At 43.6% G+C, this 23,847-nt stretch overlaps 1 pseudogene; it reads right to left on the bottom strand.

Moving 5' to 3' along the window:
- Window positions 1-23,847, bottom strand: part of LOC124033952 — a 243,101-nt pseudogene that overhangs the window by 43,316 nt on the left and 175,938 nt on the right.

The following is a 23,847-nucleotide window of genomic DNA, read 5'->3' as shown; positions in this document are numbered from 1 at the left end:
TGTACAATTGAGAGGAATATGTTAGTTAAAGTAGAGTCAAACGATTGTGCATATTTTTTGTCATAAAGTTAATTTATGAAAATCGCTATTTAGCAAGGTTTTCTGTCAGTCATATCCAAAACCAGGTGTATCAAACTCCATTATTTGAATGATGCTGTGTCTGCATGTACAATTGAAGTCGGAAGTTTACATACACTGATGTTGGAGTCAATCAAACTTGTTTTTCAACCACTCCACAAATTTGTTGTTCATGAACTATAGTATTGGCAAGTCGGTTGGGACATCTACTTCGTGCATGACACAAGTAATTTCTCCAACAATTGTTTACATACAGATTATTTAACTTATAATTCACTGTATCACAATTCCAGTGGGTCAGAAGTTTACATACACTAAGTTGACTGTGCCATGAAATAGCTTGGAAAATTCCAGAAAATTATGTTATGGCTCTAGAAGCTTCTGATAGGCTAATTGACATAATTTTAGTCAATTGGAGGTGTACCTGTGGATGTATTTCAAGGCCTACTTTCAAACTCATTGCCTCTTTGCTTGACATCATGGGGAAATCAAAAGAAATCAGCCAAGACCTCAGAATAAAAATTGTAGACATCCACAAGTCTGGTTCATCCTTGGGAGCAATTTCCAAACGCCTGAAGGTACCACGTTCATCTGTACAAACAATAGTAAGCAAGTATAAACACCATGGGACCAGACAGCCGTCATACCGCTCAGGAAGGAGATGTGCTCTGTCTCCTAGAGATGAACGTACTTTGGTGCGAAAAGTGCAAATCAATCCCAGAACAACAGCAAAGGACCTTGTGAAGATACTGGAGGAAACAGGTACAAAAGTATCTATATCCACAGTAAAACGAGTCCTATATCGACATAACCTGAAAGGCCGCTCAGCAGGGAAGAAGCCACTGCTCCAAAATCACCATATAAAAGCCAGACTAGGGTTTGCAACTGCACATGGGGACAAATATTGTACTTTTTAGAGAAATCTACTCTGGTCTGATGAAACAAAAATAGAAATGTTTGGCCATAATGACCATCATTATGTTTGGAGGAAATGGGGGACGCTTGCAAGCCGAATAACACCATCCCCATCTGTGAAGCACTGGGGTGGCAGCATCATGTTGTGGGGTTGCTTTGCTGCCGGATGGACTGGTGCAATTCACAAAATAGACGGCATCATGAAGCAGGAAAATTAAAATGGCTATATTGAAGCAACATCCCAAGCTTGGTCACAAATGGGTCTTCCAAATGGACAATGACCCCAAGAATACTTCCAAAATTGTGTCAAAATGGCTTAAGGACAACAAAGTCAAGATATTGGAGTGGCCATCACAAAGCCCTGACCTCAATCCTATAGAACATTTGTGGGCAGAACTGAAAAAGCCTGTGTAAGCGAGGAGGCCTACAAACCTGACTCAGTTACACCAGCTCTGTCAAAAGGAATGGGCCAAAATTCACTCAACTTATTGTGGGAAGCTTGTGGAAGGCTGCCCAAAACGTTTGACCCAAGTTAAACAATTTAAAGGCAATGCTACCAAATACACATTGAGTGTATGTAAACTTCTGACCCACTGGGAATGTGATGAAAGAAATAAAAGCTGAAAGAAATCATTCTCTCTACTATTATTCTGACATTTCATTCTTAAAATAAAGTGGTGATCATAACTGACCTAAGACAGGGAAATTTGGCTAAGGTGTATATAAACTTCTGACTTCAACTGTACAAATGATTTGTACCATTGTGGTTATAATAAAGAATGTAAACAAGTTGTAAACAAGATGTGTTCTATTTACAGTAGTGATGGACAACTGGAGGCATTTTGAAAACAGGTTTTCAAACACTTGTTTTTCACAAGTGTACTGTAGCAGGTGTAGCCCATCATGCAAATGTTTACTATTAGCGGGACAACAGACTTTTTATAGCCCGGCTACTGGTGTGAAAATGTCAGATAAGTTCGATTGGGTTTAAATCAGGAGACCTACATGTAGAGTGAATTACAACTTTTAAAAAAAAAGATATACAGGCGACCTACCGAAGGTGTTGTAGGTATTTTATTTATTTATTTTTATTTACCCTTTAGGGTGGTACCATTCTGCTCATCTGATGAAGTTGCTCATGGATGAGATTCAAACTTTGAAGACCGAGATCGAGTCATTTAACCTTGTGTGTAGGGGACAGTATTTTTGTTTTTGGCTTAAAAAACGTACCCATTTGAAACTGCCTAATTCTCAGCCCCAGAAACTAGAATATGCATATAATTGACAGATTAGGATAGAAAACACTCTAAAGTTTCCAAAACGGTAAAGATATTGTCTGTGAGTATAACAGAACTGATATTGCGGGCGAAAACCTGAGGAAAATCCAATCAGGAAGTGCCTCTTATTTTAAAATCTCTCTGTTCCTATGCATGCCTATCCTCCATTTAAAGGGATATCAACCAGATTCCTTTTTCTATGGCTTCCCTAAGGTGTCAACAGTTTCAAGCTTTTATTTTGAAAAATGAGCGTGAAAGATGACATTGCGTAAGTGGATGTGTGTGGATATGTGGATATGTGAGTTTTGCGTTACAGAGTAAAGCGACCATTGTTTCTCCCGGTGTTATTAAAAACCTACACACCCTGTTGATATATTAACAAATATATATTTTTAAACACTCTACGGATTGATTATAAAAAATGTTTGACATGTTTCTGTGGACATTACGGATATTATTAGGAATTCTTGTCTGTGTTATCTTGACTGCTCTTTCCTTTGGATTTCTGAACATAATGCGCCAAACAAACGGAGGTATTTTGGATATAAAAATAATCTTTATGGAACAAAAGGAACATTTAATGTATAACTGGGAGTCTCGTAAGTGAAAACATCTGAAGATCATCAAAGGTAAACAATTAATTTGATTGCTTTTCTGATTTTTGTGACCTAGCTACTTAGTGCTTAGTGTACATAATGTTATGTTATGCTATCGATAAACTTACACAAATGCTTGGATTGCTTTCACTGTAAAGCATAATTTCAAAATCTGAGATGACAGGTAGATTAACAAAAGGCTAAGCTGTGTTTTGCAATATTACTTGTGATTTCATGAAATTAATATTTTTTTGTAATATTATTTGACTGTTGCGCTATGATATTCAGCGGTTGCTGACGGAAATGACCCCGTTAACGGGATGGGTAGCGCCAAGAAGTTAAGGCAGACCAGCAGAAAGAGAAACATTCATCTGAGGGCAGAAATACGGGCGACAGCTGATGCATTGGTCCAGAGCCAGGCGGTATTTGTGGAGAGTCAGGTGGAGAATGACGTGTTGAAAAGGGCGAGTAATGAGATGGAGTCACAATCCATATTAGGTACACCTGTGAGCTCTGGAACTCTACCTCCGACAAGCAGAGTCAACATATGTGGCGGGTTCGTCAGGTCGTCGGTTCACCCTGACATTTCCATTCCTCTTCTGACAACAGAACTTGACGAACTACTCACCAGGCACAGCAAGGGCCGCCCGGACCGATATGCTGTTCTGCTATTCCAAGGATGTGTACCCGAAGAGATACCACGAGCGGGTACAGAATACAAACTGGGATGGATCCAAGGCAAATGTGGCTTACCAGTGAACCTCCAGGTGTTCCTCATTAATACTGTGTCTCGGAAGTTTCTGTCCATGACTGATGCAACCCGAAAAAGCATTAAAGACAGAGTTAATGAGTACTTGAGTTCACCAAGAAAGTCTGGACATGGCTTTCTCTCCCTTATGTAAGGAATTAAGGCACTTTCCCATGTTTACTTGTCAGACTGCACAGTTGCCTAATAAACAAATGGAGGTGGCTTATCTTCAAAATGCTTTATTATCCAAATGTAAAAGCATATACTGTACAGTACTGTATTTCTTTATCAGCATCTTTTATGCTTTCTTTAATAAAATAATGATAAAAATACTCTTTCAAAATGCTGATTATTTAGTTATGGATTCATGACGAATTACTATGGGAATAAATATCACTGATTTACAGAAACATTGGAACAAAGTTGTCTAATGAAGGCAAACAATTTAGAATTGTTATGCTGTAGCCTACTCCCGACCGTCATGTTTTACAGCGCCATATTTTCCAATTCATCCTAACGGACACCCAGAAGATTTCGTTTTTTCATTTTTATTGGAATAAAAACACCATAATATTAATCAAATTAATTAAGCCAAATTTCTTAAAATCAATCCCATATGCTATGTTATTACAAAAACAGTTTTAAATTCTTTAGTAATGCAAATATGAAGACTATCAAATGCTTCTCAAAGATGCCCTCTGGTGGTCAAACTAGCACGAACTTGCATTAACAGAAACAATGGGTGACAATTAGATAATGTGCCACAGAATGCTGCAGCAGCCCACAAAGTCTCCTGTAGTATGGCACAACTTTTAAAAGAGTAACCACTGTATGCCATTTCCTGGTTGCAGAAACTTCAGTTTATGTGACAAAACAGGTATAGTGTAGAGAATCATTAAACCATTTAAAACTCCATAACCAAAAATATTGTATTTTCAGCTGTTTGAAGCTAGTGTACAAAACTTTATGTCATGTTTTGTCTTATATTGTCTTGTCATTATGCTTTCCCTTCTGTTCGTTTCCCCCTGCTGGTCTTATTTGGTTCGTTCCCTTTTTCTATCCCTCTCTCTCCCCCTCCCTCTCTCTCCTTTCTCTATCGTTCCGTTCCTGCTCCCAGCTGTTCCTCAATCTCCTAACTCACTCATTTAGTCTTTTCACACCTGTCTCCTATTTTGTCCTCTGATTAGAGTCCCTATTTCTCCCCTTGTTTTCCGCTTCTGTCCTTGTCGGATCCTTGTATGATGTTCGCTGTGCTGTGTCATTGTCTCGCCCTGTCGTGTCTTGTCTCCTTCAGATGCTGCGTGTGAGCAGGTGTCTGAGTCTGCTACGGTCGGTGCCTTCCCGAGGCAACCTGCAGTCTATGGTCGAGTCTCCAGTCTGTCCTCGTCACTACGAGTGGATTTTAGTTTTTTCATGTTTTGTTTTCTTCTTTAATTGTCCAGGAGTATTACTTTGCCATTTACTGGAATAAAGACTCTGTTTTCGCCAAGTCGCTTTTGGGTCCTCATTCACCTGCATAACACTTTAAGTAAAATAAGCAAAAACTAAACTTAAGAACAGGAAGCATAGAAATAGCCAACATAGGACATATCTACTGCTTCTTAAACTTGCTTTCAGGGCGAATGAATGATCTATAACTCACATTTCTATGTGAATTTGGTCAGGTAACTTAAAAAGTTACATATTGCAGCTTTAATAGAAAGAAAATGCACAGACTATTATGTGACTAAAATGGCTATGACTAAAACTACACAAATTGTCCCGAATTTAACTAAAACTAACAAAGGATGAAATTACTCAAATGTGACTAAGACTAAAAATACATTGAAAATAGAGGCCAAAATTAACACCACAAGTTTCATCCCCATTCACCCTCTGTTTCTCTCTCTTGCTCTCCCTATTCCCTGTCTTTCCTCCCAGTCGTCTCTCTCTCTTTTCTCTCTCCCTGGTTCCCTCCCATTTTCCCTCTCTGTTTTTCTCTTTCTCCCTATTTCTTGTATTTGATCTCTTCTCTCTCCATCTCTCTTTCCTCCTCCTCTTCTTTCTGTCTCTCTTTCCCCTAGCTGAGTTATAATTGTGGTGCTATAGCGTAGAGTGCGTCCCTAGCTACCCAACAGTTTCTCCTCCTCTCACCGGTGGTCTAGAGCAACCCTTCTCGGAAGCGCTGACTGTTCCCTCTGTCAGAACACATTACCACCACACTGCGCTCCCATTCCACACACGGGCCCTCGAATGAGATCTTGGCCCAACACACATACACCCATTCACACGTGCATACACACACTCACAAACGGAGTGTCATAATCACACACGCAGACGCACGCTCTCACACAGACACACATTCACAACCGTGTCTGTGTTTCTAACTCAAATCAAATGTTATTGGTCACATACACATGGTTAGCAGATGTTAATGCGAGTGTAGCGAAATGCTTGTGCTTCTAGTTCCGACAGTGCAGTAATATCTAACAAGTAATCGAACAATTTCACAACAACTACCTCATACACACGATTGTAAAGGGATGAGTAAGAATATGTACATATAAATACTTAAGATTTCCTAGGGTAACAATGTAAGAAATAACACAAACTAAATACTGCATAGTTTCCTAAGAACACGAAGTGAGGCGACCATCTCTGTCGGCGCCATCTCTCTTCCACTCAGACATTAATGCAACTCTAATGCCATCTTTACAACATGCCAGCTCCTCGTTTCCATGGTAGTTACACAAAAAAATTATGTGGAGGGATTTTCACAAACGACCACTTCTCATGCAGTGACGCAGACAATCACTGTGAGAAATCCCAGTGAAAAATAATAGCAAAAATATTGCAATCTAAAATAATACATGGTTAACATAATTAACAGCATGTTAGGCTTGAACCAATGGGCTTGACACTATAGCTTAGCTTCACAGGTTCAAAAGATGAATAAAACGTCAATGAATCAGCATGTTGAATATGTTGAATATTAGATGCACTTAGTGTATGTTTAGCTTCACTCCTCACCTTTACTGATTTCCACTAATGGGAGATAAATAACAAACCAATAGGGACAGAAGAGAAAGATCGAAAAGAGGGCGTGGTTAGAGAGTCTCATCTCAGTGACTCCTTTGTGAGAGCCTGTCAGATTGCCCCTTACCTAGTTCTTCCAGTTCAGAGGTCATAGACTTGGAGCGCATAGACAGGGCGGTGGTGGGAGCTCTCTTTGGCGGTGGGGGGGCTAAGAGAGAGAGAGAGGCTGAGAGAAAAATACATTTGGAATTTGGCCTTTATTGGCACATTTCAACACCCAAAATACATGTATCATTTTTGCATGAGCGTTGGTTGTTGGGACAGCATTGTGCTACTACTGAGATGGTGCATACCTTTTTCTACCATAACATGAAGTGGTGTAGGGGTGTAGTACCTTTTTTACGTGCGGTATCCTCAGGGTCCATATTTCTGCTCACCGTTACCACTTTGATGATGAGGCTGTTCCCTGCATGACGGATCATGTTGACCACCTGCCTGTGGCCCACCTTCACCACATTCTCTTGGTTCACCTAACAACACACACAACACATACTCTTACAATACACATATTTATATATCTGTGCTCTAACACTCACACACAACAGTATAACACAATACAGTTATGACGGTGTGAATTTGGTCCAGTAGCCATGGACCCTAATCCATTCAGATGTTCCAGATCAGAATGTGTGCGAGTGAAACCATGTAATGCCAGAGCACAGACCACATGTGATACTAAGATATACACACACACACACACACACACACACACACACACACACACACACACACACACACACACACACACACACACACACACACACACACACACACACACACACACACACACACACACACACACACACACACACACACACACAGAGAGAGAGAGAAAGAGTGGTATTTAGGGAAGTTGTTACCATTATACATATATTTTTACAAGAGAAACTGTTGCGTTTTTCAAAATTTAAACAAACGGGAATCCCACAATACTAAAACTGGAATGACATTCTCAGTAACGGTTGCACAAGAAGAACTGTGTGCAAACCACAATATAAATATAAGAATGAGCGCCCACCTCTAGCTGGGCTTGGTGTGGGCTATCCTGTGCTGGGCTTGGTGTGGGCTGGCTTGTGTCGGGCTGATATGGGCTAGCCTGTGTCTGGCTATTCTAGGCTAACCTGTGTCGGGCTGGTGTGGGCTGGCCCATCTTGGGCTGGTGTGGGCTAGCCTGTGATGGGTTGGTGTGGGCTTGGTATGGGCTGGCCCGTGTTGGGCTGTAACCTGTGCCTGCCAACTGGTTCAGGTTATCAGTCAACCTACCAGGGTATTTACAAACAGCCCAGGAAAGAAATCATCCACATGTACTGATCACATCTTTACTAATGCTGCAGAAAAGCTGCTTTAAAGCAGTATCCAAAACCATGTAGCGATCACAATATAGTAGCCATACCTCGGAACACCAAAGTTCCCCAAGGCTGGGGCTAATATAGGGAATAATATTTGATGGTCTGTAATGAGGAGCAACCAGATGCTGCACCTGACACATTTATGGAACTGCGTATTCTAGTTAGTAATAAGAATGTACCCATTATGAAAATGAATGGATTGATGAGGATTTTAAAAATGGTATGGTTGTGAGGGGTGAAGCAAAAAGAATGACAAATAAGTCTGGCTGCGCAACCGATTTGCAAAACTACTGAAAATTGAGAAATCATGTGACAATACTGAATGAAAAGAAGAAGCAACTATACTATGATAGTGAAAATATTTGGAGCACCTTACATTACATTTTGGTAAAAAAGACAAACTCAGCCACATGATTTAGTGAATCAGATGGCATCACAAAACCCACTGATATTGGCAAATACTTTCATGACTTGCCAGCAACAAATGCAGACCCTACCCATCCAAGTATAACTGACCAAATTATGAAAGATAAGCATTGTGTGTGGAAGAGGTGAAAAAAGTATTGTTGTCTATCAACAATGATGGACAATCAGAGGGCGATCCTCTATGCTCCACTCTTCTGCCCGACACCAACACCAGGAAAACCAGCACTGAAGGGCTCTTCGGCTAGGAAAACCAGGTTAACGGGTGTGGCTGTCCACCTGTGATCTTCCCTTAAAGGTGGACTCGCAGAAGCTCGCTCCACGCTACATAGGACCATTCAAGATCCTCAGTCGCATCTACCCTGTCACCTATTGTCTCCAGCTTCCCAGGTCTATGAGTGTCTATCCATTCTTCCATGTCTCCCGTCTCAAGATGGTGAGGACCAGTCCATTCTCTCCTCCCACACCTGCCCCCCCTAAACTTGTTGATGGTCGCCCGGCCGACACTGTTCATCATCTGTTGGTCCGAGACACCCTGCAGTGGTTCCACCTGTCACCAGAGGGCGGCAGAGACTGTCCTAGAGACATTAACGACACTCAGGTGTGTCCAATTTACTCATTATGAATTCCCTGTTAAAAGAGGTGTGTTTTCTGTTGTGCTTTGCAGAAGCTTTAATTGTTTACAGTGTGCGGTTGTTTCCTGAGTGAGTTTGAGACTTGGTGTTTGTTGTTTTTCAAGTGTACTGTGATCATGTGGCTACTGTTTCTCAGTGAAGTATTATGTTTATCCTTAACCACTGATTCCTCGGCTGGTCTCTTCTCTGCACCTTGGTCCAACCTCACCATGTCACAATCAGAGCTGGCTGCAGACAACGACCAGTTAGGGGGAAATCAGATTTTCAAAATTTTTATGCTATATTTATAATTATATAAAATATATGCAACGGATTTTCCACCAACAGGTTCCTGTGCTAATGCTTCACACAACCAATAAGCAAAGCAAAGCATAACTGCATACGGACTCCGGGCACTTCAACCTCATGGTTTGCGTAGAGTATGCCAATCTTGACAAACAGAAAATACATCCCTCCCTACCTTGCACCCATTATTGAAGGCTTGGCTTGACAATCTCTGAATGTCATTACACTTTTTGGTGTTTTGGAACAGGTCTCTTTCCATTCATCAAATGTTTGGATGTTGTAATTAGAGTGGACAAGCGTGCGCAGGTAGCCTACAGAAGAATTTTGAAGTAGCCTAATCAGATTGAAACATTGTGACTGGTTATGTTAATGCCAAACATAAAACTAAAAGGTAATACATCTTAGGCTGACCAGAGTACCTTCTTCCATATGTTTGGGGAGTCTCCCACATGCCTTTAGGAGAACACCAAACGTGTTTGCTTATTTTTTTCTTTAAGCAATGGCTTTTTTTCTGGCCACTCTTCCGTAAAGCCCAGCTCTGTGGATTGTTCGGATTAAAGTGGTCCTACGGACAGATACTCCAATCTCGGCTGTGGAGCTTTGCAACTCCTTCAGAGTTATCTTTGGTCTCTTTGCTGCCTCTCTGATGAATTCCCTCATTGCCTGGTTCGTGAGTATCGGTGGGAGGCCCTCTCTTGGCAGGTTTATTGTGGTGCCATATTCTTTCCAGTTTTTAATAATGGATTTAATGGTGCTCCGTGGGATGTTGAGAGTTTAGGATATTTTTTTATAACCCAACCCTGATCTGTACTTCTCCACAACTTTGTCCCCGACCTGTTTGGAGAGTTCCTTGGTCTTCATGGTGCCGCTTACTTTTGGTAATGCCCCTTGCTTAGTGGTGTTGCAGACTCTGGGCCTTTCAGAACAGGTGTATATATATATACTGAGATCATGGGACAGATCATGTAACACTTAGATTGCACACACGTGAACTGTATTTATCTGACTTCTGAAGGTAATTGGTTCCACCAGATCTTATTTAGGGGCTTCATAGCAAAGGGGGTGAATATAAACTCAGCAAAAAAAGAAACAGCACTTTTTCAGGACCCTGTCTTGCAAAGATAATTCGTAAAAATCCAAATAACTTCGCAGATCTTCATTGTAAAGGGTTTAAACATGCTTGTTCAATGAACCATAAACAATGAATGAACATGCACCTGTGGAACGGTCGTTAAGACACTAACAGCTTACAGAAAGTAGGCAGTTAAGGTCACAGTTATGGAAACTTAGGACACTAAAGAGGCCTTTCTACTGAATCTGAAAAACACCAAAAGGAAGATGCCCAGGGTCCCTGCTCATCTGTGTGAACGTGCCTTAGGCATGCTTCAAGGAGGCATGAGAACTGCAGATGTGGCCAGGGCAATAAATTGCAATATCCGTATTGTGAGACGTCTAAGACAGCGCTAGAGGGAGACAGGACGGACAGCTGATCATCCTCGCAGTGGCAGACTACGTGTAACAACACCTGCACATGATCGGTACATCCGAACATCACACATGCGGGACAGGTACAAGATGGCATCAACAACTGCCCAAGTTACACCAGGAATGCCCAATCCCTCCATCAGTGTTCAGACGGTCTGCAATAGGCTGAGAGAAGCTGGACTGAGGGCTTGTAGGCCTGTTGTAAGGCAGGTCCGCAACAGAAATCACCGGCAACAATGTTGCCTATGGGCACATACCCACCGTTGCTGGACCAGACAGGACTGGCAAAAAGTGCTCTTCACTGACGAGTCGCCGTTTTGTCTCACCAGGGGTGATGTTTGGATTTGCGTTTATCGTTGAAGTAATGAGCGTTACACCGAGGCCTGTACTCTGGAGCGAGATCGATTTGGAGGTGGAGGATCTGTCATGGACTGGGGCAGTGTGTCACAGCATCATCGGACTGAGCTTGTTGTCATTGCAGGTAATCTCAACGATGTGCGTTAGGGAAGACACCCTCCTCCCTCATGTGGTATCCTTCCTCAAGACTCATCCTAACATGACCCTCCAGCATGACAATGCCACCAGCCATACTGCATGTTCTGTGTGTGATTTCCTGCAAGACAGGAATTTCAGTGTTCTGCCATAGCCAGTGAAGAGCCCAGATCTCAATCCCATTGAGACCTGTTGGATCGGAGGGTGAGGGCTAGGGCCATTCCCCCCAGAAATGTCCAGGAACTTGCAGGTGCCTTGGTGGAAGAGTGGGTTAACATCTCACAGAAAGAACTGGCAAATCTGGTGATGTCCATGAGGAGGAGATGCACCGCAGTACTTAATGCAGCTGGTGGCCACAACAGATACTGACTGTTACTTAAAATTTTGACACCCATTTGCTCAGGGACACATTATTCCATTTCTGTTAGTCACATGTCTGTGGGACTTGTTCAGTTTATGTCTAGTTGTTGAATCGTGTTATGTTCATACAAATATTTACACGTTAACGTTGCTGAAAATAAACGCAGTTGACAGTGAGGACATTTCTATGCATGTACCACTTTTCCTAATTAAAAAAACAACAAAAAAAGTTATTTTTTAAATTTCACTTCACCAATTTTGACTATTTTGTGTATGTCCAGGACATGAAATACAAATACAAATCTATTTCAATTACAGGTTGTAATGCAACAAAATAGGAAAAACTCCAAGGGGGAAGAATACTTTTGCAAGGCACTGCATGTTGTGTTGCAATAACGTTATATGATGTACTGTCTTATCTTGTTTTATGTGTGATGTGAGTGCCTTAATGAGCTTGGACCCCAGGAATAGTAGCTGCTGCCTCGAAAGCAGCAAATGGGGATCCCTAATAAATAAAAATACAAATTGATAAAGTTGGTGTGAAGATGGGGAGAGGTACGTCTGTTATAAAAAGATGTCCTGCGTTTTTGACAGAAATCAACTGTACAAATGGTTCAGGCTCTGGTCTTGTCCCATCTTGATTACTGTCTGGTAATATAGTAAATTGCAGCAAAGAAAGACCTAGAAAGACCTAGCAAAGCTGCAGCTGGCTCAAAAAAAAGCACACCATACCCTTACCTGCACATACAGAAAAAACATCAACAACTTGCATGCCAGTCTTTCCTGGTTAAGGGTTGAGGATGGATTAACTGTATCTCTTCTAGTTTTTATGAGAAATATTACTGTGAGGAAAATTCCAGATTGTTTGCATAATTAAATAACATATAGCTCAGACATCCATATATACCCCACAATAAATGCCACCAGTGGTCTTTTCACAGTCTCCAAACAAATTCACGGCAACGCACAGTATTAAATACAGAGCTATTATTCAATTAATCATGCAAACAGCAATATTCCCTCATTTCCTTTTTATAAAACAACATCTCATGGCACAATAGGGGATGTGAAATGACACATACAAACACTCTAACACACTCAATCTACAGCACACACACGTTATTCTTTAGTTGTATTTTTTTTGTATATCATAGTATTTTAAATTTGTGTGACTATTCTAGTCTATCAGTGTTTTGTTACTTGTCGTGTTTTATGTTTTTGTGTGGACCCCTTTTGCTTCGGCTTAAACTACCGGGAATGTGAATAAACAAATAAACTCTCCCACCATGTGACATGGCAGATTAAGACAGGTGAAAAATTATGGATGTGGTGTTTTGTGCTCGTGCATGTAGTAATACATTACCTGACCTCCCAAAGTCAAACTAATCACGTCTGAATAGGGCTATAGTGCCTTCTTCTAGCATTCTAAATCTCAAACAGTCTGCTGAACACTGCATATCCATAGTGCTAAGTGGATACAGTTTACAAGTTAACAGGTTGCAGCGCTAGATATTACAGACCCTTTAGCTATCATCACAATGCTGCTTGTCAGAGAGAAAATTGGCCACACACTCAGGCATAATTGGGTAAAGGGCAATGGTTGTAATCCAATCAACATCACTGGGCACAGACATGGGGGCTGTTGGGAAAGCATGATTGACTGCTATAATAGCATGGAACTGAGATAGCTAGCATCGTAGCATTTCTTCAGTGCTAGAATATCACACAGCAAAGTGTTTATTAGCAATGTGCTAAAATGACGAAGACTTAGCTTTACTGGTTTGTTGTAACTAACTGGGTAAAGAGATAGCATTATCAGTCCACTGGTAGAATTGTGGTTTGGTAAGAGACTTTGCATTTGTATCTGCTGTATTTGTGTAGCACTAGATTGACAGTAAAGTGCTCAGAATATGCAGCAGTGGGGAAGAGATCTGACTGTCACGCGCACACACACAAACACACCCGGGGGTTGAGGGGAGCAGCTGCCTTTGCATACATACAGTGGTCACACGCAGCACTCTCCTGACCCGGGAAAGCAGAGCGTTATATAACAGTCTCCCTCCCGATCTCGCTATCTCTAGTCAAACACACTCAGGCAGAGAGATACAGCGAGAACATCCGTGTACTGTAATGTACCACATTCATTGTCTTGGATGCCAGAGATCTCCATGAACTGCTGTAGGAGAATTAGAGAGGAAGAGAGAGCGAGAAAGTGAGAGGGGGGAGCTGCTACATTTGAGGAATGACTATGTACTGTAGCAATCTGCTAACAGTCTTGATCTGGGATAACCACCACAATCTTACTTAGCCCTGTCAGCACCCCTGTAGATAACTAAGGTCCTCAAACTGCTGTGGCAGCCACTTACAGTCCAGTACCAGTACCCAAAATACTTTACTTGTATTTTAGCGATTTCAGTAGTTACCACAGCCACAAATTCATTAACTCTGCCTATTTCTACAATTTCTCTACTTAAAATGTTGTTTTACCACAGAGAGCATTTGCTTCTATCTATTCTCCTCCCTTCCTGGCTGGCAAAGTACCAAAGTAACCAGTCTCTGGTTTTGAATCTGAATTTGGAGAACTGAAATTGAAAACGGAATCTGAATGCATCTGAAAAGTTGAATATTTTAAACTTTGATAAACTTGAAATTATAGTTTGTAAACTTGATTCACAGACATTGAATGTAATAGCTACCAAATTGAAAATATGTAAATATTGAATTTGAATATTCAAGAAATGTAAAAAACGAAATGCAATATTAATTGTAATTAGTTTCAAATCATTAAATACAAGTTCAATTTATGAATTCAATGATTTAATTTATGTATTAGAAAAAAATATATATATATATATAAAATTAAAATTCAATATCATAATACAACTTCTAAATTATGAAATTGAAATACAATTTCCGTTGGCACTGACATCACTCCATACTTTGGGCCATACACTCCACTTAACATTAGTAAGCCACTGGTTCTTAAGCCGTAGCCTTTATAGACTGAATAGGCAAGAGACATTCAGCCTCTTGGAAGGAAATGGAAGTTCAATGAAAAATATGTTTTTGGCATTAACTGCCAAATCATTTTGGGGATAAAAAGTGTTTTGGTATATTGCACATCCTGTTCAAGACCCTGGTAAATGTTCATACACTATAAAGGTAATAGAGTTCCATTTGGGATGCAGTCTAGCCCATCAGCTAAGGGCACAATCATTTGCCAAAAACTGCAATGTTTGAGGAACAAGAGGTCAGACATAAACAGTGTTCTAACAGCAAGGAGTCTCAACATTACAGACAGTTTAACAGAGGAGAAGAGAGGGGAGGGGAGGAGATCCTTCATCTCCAAAAGCAGCTTGGTGGACTCGGCCCTCGTGAACTATGTATTTCATGTTACCAGCAGCCTGCAGTAAAACTGCCACCTTTAACCTTTGACACTGACAGGATACGAAGTCACCCGAGACCCCTCGGGAATCATCGTGAGCGAGCGAGTCATTTTCTACAGTGCTTATCCAACACTGCAGAGCTAGATTGTCACCTCAGGAATGACGACAGAGGCTTAAGTCCAACAATTGCCTGTATTGTGGTGCTAGAGGGCATTACAAATCCGTCTGTCCAGTAAAAGACCAGACTCATCAGCTAGGTAAGAGTACCATGGTGGGTCATACTGGGAGTTTTCTAACTCACATTACTCATTCTCTCTTCCATGTTATCCTGCTGTGGGGTGACCGGTCTAAATCTCTCCGGGTGCCCATTGACTCTGGAGCTGATGAGAGTTTAATGGATGCTACTCTGGTATTGGAGCTTGGTATCTCCACACAACCCCCCTCCATTCCTATGGCTCCAGAGCACTGAATGGACACACCATAGGCAGGGTCAGCATGGTGCCCACTAGCCTGTGTGTGTTGGGCAATCACAGTGAGTCCATACAGCTTCTTCTCATTGAATCTCCCAATGTTCTTGTTGTTTTGGGATTTTCATGGCTCCAGAGACACAACCCCGTTATTGACTGAACCACTGATTATATCTTGGGTTGGAGCCCGTTCTGCCACTTGCATTACCTGAAGGTGGCTCAGCCTGTTCTGGGATGTCCTCCTGTGGGGCTCTGGTAATACCTCAGATTTCTCCCCTGTTCCCACGGAATCCCAGGACCTCCTGGAGGTGTTCAGCAAGGCTCTCGCCACCTCCCTCCCTCCCTCCGCATCGTCCCTACGATTGCGCTATTAATCTCCTCCCGGGCACAACACTGCCTCGTGGGTGGCTATATTCCCTGTCTGGCCCTGAGACCAAGGCCATGGAGGAGTACATTGAGGACTCTCTGGCTGCTGGGAGCATTCGTCCATCTGCCTCCCCTTCCGGCGCAGGGTTATTCTTTGTGGGAAAAAAATGACAAGACTCTGCGTCCATGTATCGACTACCAATGACATCACAGTGAAGGATCGTTACCCTCTACCAGTCCTCTCCTCGGCTGTCGAACGTCTTCAGGGGGCCACCATCTTTTCCAAGTTGGACCTTCGGAATGCCTACCACCTAGTTCAAATACGTGAAGGAGACGAGTGGAAGACGGCCTTCAACACAGCTAGTGGACACTATGAGTACCTGGTAATGCCGTTTGGACTCAACAACACTCCCGGAGTGTTCCAGGCCCTGGTCAACAATGTGCTCCGTGACATGTTGAATAGATTTGTGTTTGTCTACCTCAACGACATCCTTGTTTTCTCCCGTCCTGCACAAGAACACGTCCTCCATGTGCGACAAGTCCTTCAGCGCCTCCTAGAGAACCAGTTGTGAAAGCTGAGGTGTGTGAAATTCACTGCTCCGCTACCTTCTCTCTGGGACATGTCATCGCTGAAGGGAGTGTTCAGATGGAAAATGTGAGAGTGGGGCTGGATTGGGGGGGGGGGTAACCGAATGTTTGTCCTTGATTCGGCCCGAGCATGGGCTCATTCCTCCAAGCTCACCTGCCATCCCGGCTCCTGTCGAACCCAGGCATTCCTCTGACAAAGCTTCTGGTGGCCCACTATGGCTTCTGACGTCTCAGCCTTCGTCACCACATGCATGCTGTGTGCTCAGATTAATACTCTGCAGCAGGCTCCGGCTGGCCTCCTTCAGCACACTACCTGTTCCTCATCGCCCCTGGGCCCATATGTCCCTGGATTTTGTCACTGGGCTTCCTCTGTGATGGCAACACCACTATCCTGACAGTAGTGGATAGTTTCTCTGAAGTCGCCCATTTCATCTCTCTCCCCAAGTTACCTTCCGCCAAGGAGACGGCCCAGCTCATGGTGCAGCACGTCTTCTTAATCCATGGACTCCTTGTTGACATGGCCTCTGATCTTGGTCCATAATTCTCATCCAGATTCTGGAAGGAGTTCTGCACCCTCATTCGGTCGTCGGCCAGCCTGTCCTCCGGATTTCATCCCCAGTCCAACGACCAGATGGAGCGAGCCAATCAAAACCTGGAGACTGCGCTTAGGTGCCTCATCTCAACCAACCCCACCACCTGGAGCCGGCAACTTGTGTGGGTGGAGTACGCCCGGAACACTTTTCCCTGCCCGGCCACTGGGCTTTTACCCTTCGAGTGTTCCATGGGATATCATCCTCCGCTCTTCCCAGAGCAAGAAGAAGAGGTTAACATACCCTCGGTCCAGATGTTCGTCCGCCACTGTCGGCGTACCTGGAAGAGAGCTCGGTCTGCTCTTCTCAAGGCCACCTCCAGGTTTCGTCGACAAGCGGACTACCACCGGACTCTTGCTCCCAACTATCATCTCGGACAGAGGGTATGGCTGTCTACGTGGGACCTGCCCCTCCAGGGTGGAGTCCCTTAAACTTTCCCCCCATTTTATTGGTCCTTTCCCCATCTCTAAAGTCCTTAGTCCCACTGCTGTTCGTCTTCTGTTGCCCCATACCCTTCGTATACATCCCACCTTTCATGTGTCCAGGATTAAGCCTTGTCTCACTGTCCTTTGTCTCCTGTTTCCAGGCCCACCCCACCTCCAGTCTCATCGACGGCCATCCGGCGTACACGGTGAGACGCCTCCTGAGGGTTCAACCTCGGGGCAAGGGTTTCCAGTACCTGGTTTGACTGGGAAGGTTATGGCCCGGAGGAGAAGTGCTGGGTCCCTGCTTTGGACATCCTGGACCTGGCCCTCATCGCCGACTTTCACCACTGGCACCCTGGTCAACCAGGTATAAAAAAATTGTCATTGGATTTAGGTAAAAAAAAAAATGAAATGCCATTTATGACTTTTTGCAAATCTAATCTGTTTTCCTCATTGTCACAACATCCTCACGTTGATTTTTTTTTAATGATGTGGAAATAACATTGATTCAACCAGTTTTTGCCCAGTGGGTGGTCTGTGATTTAAGATGCTGTAATAGAGAGATGAGGGGAAAGAGTGTGTGTAACATCTCATGAGAAAGGAGTGAGGGAGAGAGAGGAGAGAAAGCCAGAGATGGAGGCCGAGAGCGAGGGAGAGTTGCAGATAGATGCAGTTCTCTCTCATCATTTGCTGCTCCATTTGGCAAGAGCCAACCACAGCACTGCACTGATTACAGTTGCACTGTTTGCACTCGTTACACACACATACAGTATTGCACGCAAGCACAACAGGGATTCACAACCATGTTCATAACAATTCTCAAACAGCACCATCATAACCATTATCCCACAAAAACAGAACACAAAAAGTACCCACATAAACAGTTATTCAGGTCTCCGGATTGTTATTGTGTGATACTAGCCTAAGCTGGCTATCACTACCTGGATGTAGCTCTTCCCACTACATCCTTGGCTGTGACAAGGAACTACCCTTGACTTAGTGGTGGATCCTGACCCAGAGTTTGGGACTCACTGGTCTGATCCAAAAGCACTCCAAAACTCAAAGAATTGAGCAGCGACAGGACAAGTGGTGACACCTGGTATCAAAAAGCTGCAAAGTTGGGCTTGTTGTAAATCATCCTAAAGAAACAACATTTAATTATAACATTTTTCTTGCATAATTATCATACCATCGTGTGCTTTCTAAGTAAATGCCAGGTAAAATTAAGAGGGACCTAAGATCATTTTGAACCAAAGATCAAGTGCCAACAGATATCACCAATCAGCTCTCACTCATCCCAAAAAGGATCTCTACAACTAATCTCATTGCTTCCAGCAGCAGGAAGAAAGAACTCTGTTTAGGAAAGGAGGTGAAGAGTAGTATGACACACACACACTCTCACATAAAAGCGCATACATGAACACACCTGCACGCATGTACACACACACACTTACCTCGATGAGGAAGTCCCCGGTCCTTAGCCCCGCCTGCCAGGCCACTCCTCCCTCGTCCACCGACTCCAGGTATTGAAGGGCTGGGAAGGCAGGGGTGGGAGTAAACTCCTCGATGGGTGTGTCCGCTATGGGAGAGAAAGAGAGAGAGAGAAAGTTAGTGGGTCACCCTATCCTGGACACCACTCCCTTCCTCAACCCTGAGCCTATGGAGATCTAGCCCCATTCCAGATCCACACACACACACACACACAATCAGCTTTATTTACATTACATTTTTAGGGTGGATGGGGAGAATGAAATAACAGGGTTTAGCATTGGCTTTGTGGTCGGCGGACAAACATACAAACAAACAAAACAAACATCTGAGTATTCACCAGAGACAAGCAGAGAGAATCCATTCGTCACCAATAAACCCACAAAGGTCATTGCCAATTCAATAAGGTGGAAGGCTGCAGACACTGTGCTGTCATCAACACAGCCAGATTAGATTACTGCTGTCCTAATGTCTATGCATGGCAGTGTGTGTGTGTGTGTGTCTAGACACAAGGTTTGCTCTGGTGGTAGGGGCCAGTAAGATCTCTTTCTCCCATCTCCTATACTCCTGTCTATCTTCTCTCCCCGTCTCCCTATCATCACCCTTTTCCCCTGTCACCCTCTCCCTCTTTCCCCTCTCCCATCTCTTCTCCTCTCTTCCACCTTCCACTGACCAGTGATATTCACATGATGTCCTCGTGGCAGCCAGAAACCAATGGTGACAAGTGACATTTGTGATCAATCTCCCTCTTGCTGTAAGAGAGATGCTAGGCACTGTGTGCGTGGGAGCGTGTTTGCGCAAGCATTCATTTGTGATTTTATGTGAGAGTGGGTGCGTTGTGTGTCTGTGTTTTTGTGCGATTTTGTGTGTTTCCGTTGTGTGTGTTTGCGAGCATCAGAGTGTGTATGTGTGAAGTGCACAGTGCCAGAGGATAAAGAAGGCTGGCTCAGTTCCCTTGGGTGATGGCAGTGTCAGAACAACTGTAGTACATTCGGCTTGTTGTTTTTAATGCTAAATGACTCTCCTCTCTCTCTTCCTCTCGCTGTCAATTTCTTCCTCTATCCATGTCTCTAAAAAATAAAATGTACCTCTCGACAGTGCAGACCAATGAGAGTATGCCACCTCGCAGCATTTGACAGTGTGGATTATGACATGGCTGTAATCGTCATAGAAACCAAAACAGCCGCTCAGCGGGCTATTTTTAGACAGCATCACATGCGGGGTGGAATATCAAATTATGTGTGGACAATCGCACTAATGTCCTGACAACATGTCCTACATGCAGGCTAATATTGATGTGTGTGTGTGTGTGTGTGTGTGTGTGTGTGTGTGTGTGTGTGTGTGTGTGTGTGTGTGTGTGTGTGTGTGTGTGTGTGTGTGTGTGTGTGTGTGTGTGTGTGTGTGTGTGTGTGTGTGTGTGTGTGTGTGTGTGCATTTGCGATTATGTGCATTTGCGAGTGTGTGCTCTAGATTAGAGGTCTTCACAGATCCACCTGTATCCGAACACCCGAGATCCAGAATTCTAAATAATGTCAAGGGTCTGGTAGGATCTGATATGATTGTCACGGGTCTCGGGTATGTGTAATTTTGACAGACTTGTCCGGAAGGACCCATATAGATCTGAATGTGACTGCTGCAGTAGAGAGAGAGAAATGAATCATTTATCCTTCTGCTCTTTGATTTTCACTGGAGTGGCACGAGGCAATTGTTGGCCAATCATAAGTCATCAACGAGGCAATAGGCTACAGTCATAGAGCCTCCATGTGGGCAATAAGTTATGAGATATTAATCAACGGAAGATGCAATTAAAGTGATAGAATTAAAAGTTAAAGGAGAAGAATAGGTTACAATTACCAAGAGCCAACAGGTAGGCTACGACTTTATATTCTGAATGGAGTTGTTGTTTGTAACTGTGTTTGTAACTACCCCCTCTTCCTTCCGCTTGAAATCAAATCACATTGTATTGGTCACATACTCGTTTAGCAGATGCTGTTGCGAGTGTAGCGAAATGCTTGTTAAAAAAAGCTCTGGTTAAAAAAGGAGTTTAAAATGGACTTTCTGCTGCCTCGGATCCGTCCGGGTCTGGAGCCGGCCAGATCTATAAGGAACGGGTTTAGTTGTCCTCGGGTCCGTTCGGAACAGGTCTTTATATTTAGAACATGTATTTATGGAGATGGGAAAGCCCCAGGTCCATTTCGGAACGGGTCCAACTATTTGGATCCATGAAGGGCTCTGCTCTAGAGAGGTGGACAGAAGTGCTGTTAGTCTTTGTGTGTGTGTTTATGCGTGTGTGTTGTGCCTGGCTGGCTAGACATTGATATTGATGCTCAGACACACAGACACAGACACAGACACAGACACAGACACAGACACAGACACAGACAGACAGACAGACAGACAGACAGACAGACAGACAGACAGACAGACAGACAGACATTAGCCTATAGATTACTGTTTACATTAAACAGTAGGGTATAGGTGATTGCCATACAGAGTGGAGGGGTTCCTGTGGTTACATCAGGTGGGCAAAACCATTTTAATCTCATTAACCTTTTACCATATAGAGACATAGATCAAATACATAGGCTGTTATTATCTTGTTTAATGTGCAGTGCCTACATATACAGTGACCATGAGAAAGGGATAAGGAGAATGTGGGAGACACCAGGGTAGCCTCTTACCTTTGGCACCTCGCAGCACGAAGCCGAAGCCTTCATTCTCCTTCTTGGTCAAGACCACCGTCTTCTCGTCGACCACGCAGTCGCTGTGGAGAAAATAACGCGCAAAGCGCCCGTTATTACAGCCCATCATCCGCATCATGGCCACAGCCGCCCGCCCCGAGTGCAGGTTCATCGCGGTAAACTACTCTGGGCAGCCCCCGATGGAGGGGCTACTTGCCTCGGCCCCTTTTAGCTCAAATGAAGTGCGCGACAACGCTGGCAGTGGGAGTCCGGCGCCCGCATCTCCAGAAAAGCCGCCGCTGCTCCTCTCCTATCCTCTGCCGCCGAAAACCACCCGGAGGAGCGACAAGCGGAGGCCAGAGCTGGCGACTAAGTCGAAGCGTGACGTCAGATAGAAGCAGCATTACCGACTAAATAAATGATGATGAAAGCGTGGCTTGGCGCGGAGGAGGGGGAGAGAAACGGAACGGAGGGCAGGCAGTTAAAATAGTCCTAGGCGAGGAGTGCGCGCAACGGATGAGAGAAAAGAGAGAGGGACCAGCATGGCAGTGCGCGGGCACGACGACAGAAGGCAATGCGTGAGTGATTGACCCTTTCACTCGAGTCGAGAGGTGGGTGTCCTCTCACTCAGTGGCGTGGGGTGGCGGTGGATGACACAGAGCCCCGCAGCCCGCATGTGCTTTCATGACATTTTTCTTTAATGTAATCCAAGGCGACAGATGCGCCTAAAGCAAAGTGATGAGCGAAACAGACAGGGAGGGAAAGATATTCAGGTAATTATGTTTATTTCATGTTGATTGCTGTGGTTTAAAATAACGTTGATATAGTTTTTATAACGTGTATTTTTGTTGGATCAGCCTGACTCCAAATGAGATTGGGAACAAAGGTGATAACTCCAACCTGTGCACTCATACTCCAAAAACAGAATGCCACCACATCAGTCACAGCCATATTCAATCAGGCTATTCAATTCTCAGACATCTCTTCACCTCTATAACTTCCAGAAAAAAAACATCTACCAGCAGCAATGACGTGGTCCAAGCAATACAGCCCCATCAACACCACAGTAGGGCAACCAGGCTACCAGCAGTACTGCTATATACCCTTTACCTGCCACATCTGCTGCTGGAACCATTCAGTCTATCTATATACTATATATAAGGATAAAATGAGGGAGACTGTGAGATAAGTGTCTAGTGCCAAGTGAAAATTCAATAGGTGCCTTTCATTCCCTCCCCCAATCCCAGCTCTTATGGCAGATGTATTATTAAAAAATATTAATATATTTCACCTTTATTTAACCAGGTAAGCCAGTTGAGAACAAGTTCTCATTTACAACTGCGACCTGGCCAAGATAAAGCAAAGCAGTGCGACAAAAACAACAACGCAGAGTTACACATGGGATAAGCAAACGTTCAGTCAATAGCACAATAGAACACATCTATATACAGTGTGTGCAAATGTAGTAAGATTAGGGAGGTAAGGCAATACATAGGCCATAGTGGCGAAATAATTACAATTTAGCATTAACACTGGAGTGATAGAAGTGCAGATGATGATGTGCAAGTAGAGATACTGGGGTGCAAAATAGTAAAATAAATAACAATATGGGGATGAGGTATTTGGGTGGGCTATTTACAGATGGGCTGGGTACAGGTGCAGTGATCGGTAAGCTGCTCTGACAGCTGATACTTAAAGTTAGTGAGGGAGATATAAGTCTCCAGCTTCAGTGATTTTTGCAATTCGTTCCAGTCATTGGCAGCAGAGAACTGGAAGGAAAGGCGGCCAAAGGAGGAGTTGGCTTTGGGGATGACCTGTAAAATATACCTGCTGGACCGCGTGCTATGGGTAAGTGTTGATATGGTGACCAGTGAGCTGAGATATTTGATTGCCCAGCAACAGCCCCAAAACATCACTGCTCTAGAGGAGATCTGCATGGAGGAATGGGCCAAAATACCCTCTCTCATAACTCTCTCTCTAACCCTCTCTCATATTTTTAGGTGGGAGAACTTGCACAATTGGTGGCTGACTAAATACTTTTTTGCCCCACTGTACCTGCTGGAGAGCATGCTACGGGTGGGTGTTGCTATGGTGACCAGTGAGTTGAGATAAGGTGGGGCTTTACCTAGCAAAGACTT

Source organism: Oncorhynchus gorbuscha, linkage group LG04 (genome assembly GCF_021184085.1).
Source record: "Oncorhynchus gorbuscha isolate QuinsamMale2020 ecotype Even-year linkage group LG04, OgorEven_v1.0, whole genome shotgun sequence".
NCBI lineage: Eukaryota > Metazoa > Chordata > Actinopteri > Salmoniformes > Salmonidae > Oncorhynchus > Oncorhynchus gorbuscha.
The sequence above is the reverse complement of the archived record's forward strand: the minus strand, read 5'-3'. Positions and strand labels throughout refer to the sequence as shown.